Source organism: Loxodonta africana, chromosome 22 (genome assembly GCF_030014295.1).
Source record: "Loxodonta africana isolate mLoxAfr1 chromosome 22, mLoxAfr1.hap2, whole genome shotgun sequence".
Classification (NCBI taxonomy): domain Eukaryota; kingdom Metazoa; phylum Chordata; class Mammalia; order Proboscidea; family Elephantidae; genus Loxodonta; species Loxodonta africana.
The window spans coordinates 60,284,795-60,290,172 of NC_087363.1; the positions used below are offsets into that span (position 1 = coordinate 60,284,795).

General features: G+C 38.7%; 1 protein-coding gene across 2 annotated transcripts in view; it reads right to left on the minus strand.

The window, feature by feature from the left end:
- MITF (melanocyte inducing transcription factor) overlaps positions 1 to 5,378 on the minus strand; it is a 281,453-nt gene that overhangs the window by 147,763 nt on the left and 128,312 nt on the right. The gene's annotated exons all lie outside the window — the stretch shown is intronic.

Below are 5,378 nucleotides of genomic sequence, written 5' to 3' on the forward strand. Positions count from 1 at the left end.
CTCTAGGGAGTCTTGCCTATAATCAAAGTGTATATTTATGTTGATAGTAAAATTTTAAAATAACCAATATTTTAAATTAACAGTCTATGTAAATTCAAGCGATACTCCCAAGAAGTGACACATAAAGGAAAAATTAAATCCTTGCCTAAAAAAGTAAATGTGTCCTTAAAAAAAAAAAAAAAAATTAGTACCTAAGCAAAGTTATTAAATTTTCCCTTTAACATTTACCAAATGTAACGTGGAGAAGGACATCATGCTTGGTAAAGTAAAGGGTCAGCAAAAAAGAGGAAGGCCCTCAACAAGCTGGATAGACCCAGTGGCTGCAACAATGGGCTCGAGCATAACAACAATTGTGAGGATGGTGCAGCACCAGGCAGTGTTTCGTTCTGCTGTGCACGGGGTCGCTATGAGTTGGGGCCAACATCTAACAATAACAGCAACGTATTAATTACCTGTCAAAAGAGTAGTGATGGAAATACAGAGAATAATAAGTACTCCTATTCAAGCTTGGAGCCCTGGTGGCACAGTGGTTAAGAGCTATGTACAGCTGCAAACCCAAAGGTCAGCAGTTCACATCCACCAACTGTACCTTAGAAACCCTATGGGGCAATTCTATTCTGTCCTATAGGGTCACTATGAGTCAGAATTGACTCCATGGCAAAGGGTTTGGTTTTTTGGTTTTTACTTAACCTAAGGGTCCTGGTGGCGCAATGGTTAAGACCTCAGCTGCTAACTAAAATGTCAGCAGTTTGACTCCACCATCTGCCCCTGGAAACCCCATGGGGCAGCTCTACTCTGTCTTATAGGGTCACTGTGAATTGCAATCAACTCGACAGCAATGGGTTTTATTCAAGCTTATCTGGCTTCTAATATCAAACAATATTGATTCTTTTTTAAGAGATGTATTCAAATTCATGAATAAAAGGTAGAATCAAAATATTTTTATTAAAATTAATTCATTCACTATGCATTGATAAAGAACAGTGAAGAATCTGTGAAACACTTCATAACATGGAGGAATCTGGAAGGCATTATGCTGAGTGAAATTAGTCAGTTACAAAAGGACAAATATTGTATAAGACCACTATTATAAGGACTCAAGAAACAATTTAAACAGAGAAGAAAATATTCTTTGATGGTTATGAGAGGCGGGAGTGAGGAAGGGTGGGAGAGGGGTATTCACTAATTAGATAGTTGATAAGAACTACTTTAGGTGAGGAGAAAGACAACATACAATACAGGTGAGGTCAGTACAGCTGGACTAAACCAAAAACAGAGAAGTTTCCGGAATAAACTGAATGCTTTGAAGGCCAGCGTAACAGGGGTGGGGGTTTGGGGACCATGATTTCAGGGGACATCTAAGTCAATTGGCATAATAAAACCTATTAAGAAAACATTCTGCATCCCACCTTGGAGAGAGGCGTCTGGGGTCTTAAACGCCAGCAAGCAGCCATCTAAGATGCATCAATTGGTCTCAAACCATCTGGAGCAAAGGAGAATGAAGGACACCAAGGACACAAGGCGATTACGAGCCTAAGAGACAGAAAGGGCCACGTGAACCAAAGACTACATCAGCCTGAGACCAGAAGAACTAGATGGTGCCTGGCTACAACTGATGACTGCCCTGACAGGGAACACAACAGAGAACCCCTGAGGGAGCAGGAGAGCAGTGGGATGCAGACCCCAAATTCTCATAAAAAGACCAGACTTACTGGTCTGACTGAGACTAGAAGGACCCCGGTGGTCATGGCCCCCAGACCTTCTGTTGGCCTAGGACAAGAACCACTCCCAAAGGCAACTCTTCAGACAGGGATTGGACTGGACAATGGGTTGGAGAGGGATGCTGGTGAGGAGTGAGCTTCTTGGATCAGGTGGAAACTTGAGACTATGTTGGCATCTCCTCCCTGGAGGGGAGATGAGAGGGTGGAGGGGGTTAGAAGCTGGCGAGATAGACACAAAAAGAGAGAGTGGAGGAAGAGAGCGGGCTGCCTCACTAGGCGGAGAGCAATTGGGAATATGTAGCAAGGTGTAGATAAGTTTTTGTATGACAGACTGACTTGATTTGTAAACTTTCACTTAAAGCACAATAAAAATTAAAAAAAAAATTCATTCATTCACTGAACAAAAATTTATTGAACACCTACTACATTCCAGGCACTATTCCATAGACTTGAGATAATCAGTGATATATCAAGGACCTCAGACTTTTAAGAAAGAAAGTTTTTTGGAATTACTCTTAATTCTCAAAACCATTTATTAAACAGATAATTTGGAAACTGTATAGATTTACAATCTTTAAGCACCATCCACAATGACATTTCCATTAACAAGGATGTTTGGTTTCTAATAACGGGTCACGGATCAATGCATTTTCATTTTCTAGTGTGCTAGGTAGGAAATTAGAAATTTTTTTTTAAATAATGAAATCATGCCTTTGCCTAATTATAAAAAGAGGAGCAGAGAACACAGAGAATTTTTCATCCTACTCAACCTGATACTGTACCTTATATACGGATAACACACCTCATGTTTACTCTCTTTATTTAAACAAACAAACAAAAAACTGAGTCCCTGGGTGGCCCAAATGGTTAAGTGCTAGGCTACTAACCTAAAGGTTTGGGTTCAAATCCACCCAGAGCCACCTCGGAAAAAAGTCCTGATGATCTACTTCCAAAAGACCGCAGCCATTAAAAATCCTTTGGAGCACAGTTCTACTATGAAATACATGGGGTCTCCATGAGCCAACTGATTTGATGGCAACTGGTTATTATGTTATTATTATTACTTAAATTAAAAAAAAAAAAAAATTAAGGGCCAAGGAGTGAAGTGAGTAACCTGCCTAAAGTCAAGAAGTTAATGACCAGAAGATTTGGAGTTTGAAACACCAAAGCCACACTCTTCTGACTTGGATTCTCTGTTCCAAGTTTATGTAAGTTAACCAACGATCAGAAAAGCAAACTAATTCTAAAATTAGAACCTTGCACTGGAGTTGCCCCTTTCGTTGTCTGTCCCCTACACCCCACTCTAGGCTCTAAATTCCATGGAAGCATGAACCATGACTGCTGAGTTCACCACTTCATCCCTGAACCATGCACGATTCCCAGCCCAGAGCAGGCGCTCAATAACTGTTTGTCAATGGGTTAAATGATTAATTAATTGACCCTGATGCTTTTTCTGGCCACTTCTGACTGCCTTGAAATAACAAACTACGGAATGAAGCAGGATTCCCTGGATATTTATATCCAGCATGAGTTCAATTAATGGCATTCACTAGAAAGGAACATTGAGAAGAAAGGCACAGTGTTTGTCTTCAAATAACAATCTGGCTGGAAAAGACAGTATGAAAATGTGAAATTACAACAAAAGAAAAACATACATAACCCAGCACATAAGCACAATTTATACTTGTTAGTGGAAGTGGCAGTAAGAATGCGCTCAGAAGAGCTAAAGAATTACTCAAAAAAGTTTTCTTTGGAACTATTTATATGAGATCAAATTGACAATGACAACTCAAAAGGTTGAACAGGACGCGTAGAAGGCAGCGAGTTAATATTAACGGGTGGAGGAATAACTCAGAAAAGGAGGCTGAGGACGGCTGCACAACTTGAAGAATGTAATCAACGTCACTGAATTGTACATGCAGGGATTGTTGAATTGGTATAAGTTCTGCTGTGTATATTTTCAATTAAATTTTTTTTTTTAAAAGGTTTTCTTGGGGAAACAAAGTCTTTCCAAAATCTGGGGGAGAATGCTGAGCTTTGTTTGAAAAGCGTGGTAAATCTAGAGCAAAGTTTCCCAAAGTGTCAGATACAAAATGATGTAAAATGGAGACACACAGGCTCCACATTAAATAACCATGGAATCACACAGTGAGAAAGGACCTTTGAAATTTCTTTCATCCCAGGGAACGGCTCTGTCTGGTGCTGGTATGTCTTCAATCTCTCAACACTTGCCTTTTGTAACAAAAAAGCTCAGACTTCAGGCTCAGACTCCTTCTGACAACACACCTAGTAAGGATCTAACAACTGTCTTCCAATTTCATTATATTTATTTTACAGTTATTTCCATTTGTGGCTTGCATTTATGATAACATTTCCTTTAAAATACAACTGTTTATGGCAACTAACAACCACCACCATATACATTGTATATATCAAAAAAAAAGAAAAACCAAACCCACTGCCATCGAGTCAATTCCAACTCATAGCGACCCTATAGGACAGAGAAGAACTGCCCCACAGAGTTTCCAAGGAGCTCCTGGCGGACTAGAACTGCCGACCTTTTGGTTAGCAGCCGTAGCACTTAACCACTATGCCACCAGGGTTTCCAAATTTTACACACATATACACGTAAATCATAATGCAATGATACATGTTTGAAAAGTGAAATCTCTTCTTTGTATCCAATTGAAATATGAAATAAAATCAGTGAATAGAAATTAAAATATTAAATTAAAAAAATACAATTGATTTTTTTTTAAGCTTCTGTGCATATGGGACGACAACGGTAGTGAAGTTTACATGAGAATGGCCAACATTTGGGAAACACTGACTGAGGGAAACCAGGAATGGGCAGGATCCTTCCATGGAAACAAGAGTAAACCTGGTCCAGAAATACTGGCCTGCTCTATTGTAGTGAGAAGCTGTGTAACAGCTACAAGGAATTTCCGTATGATAAAGAAAACTATGCAGGATTCTGAAATCATAATAAGTGGGCTGTGAACATGACTGTCAGATATGATTCCATACAGGAAAAGTGGGGAGTCGGCCAAGTAGAAGTGAGAATATCACATGGAAGTGACAAACCGCATTTGTTGATAGTGACCATAAACAAGGCCCTTATCCAAGACAAAAAGGCCAGGCTGTTAGAACAAAATGTCATGCAGGCTTGATTTTGATGTTTCAGTATATAAAGACGTCTCCCATCATGCTGTGAAGGTCACTTCTGCCCCCGTTATTGGCTACTCCAAAGTCTCCTGGAGCACAGATTTATAGTCCAGTTTTGATTTGTTTTTCTAATTTCCTAATGAAGTACCAAAAAAGATTCCCAGTACACATTTTTTCCCTTAGCTGTATAATACTTTCATACACTAGATGGAGCCAATTTTATAATTCTTTGGGATTTCACATTATACTTTACAAAAATGCATACACGAAGTTATGGAAGAGCTATGTACTACTTAGATATATGTACTACTTAAATACACTTAAATTTTAAAAGTCAAAAAGCCCATTATTTTGCCATTCTGCATATTTTCTATAACTCTTAAGCCTAAATTAATAAAGTGTCAAAATGCTATAAAAAGTATATTAAAACTATGAATATCTTATAACTCAATGGTCTTTTTAGATTTTAATTAACACGTATTTATCCTAACT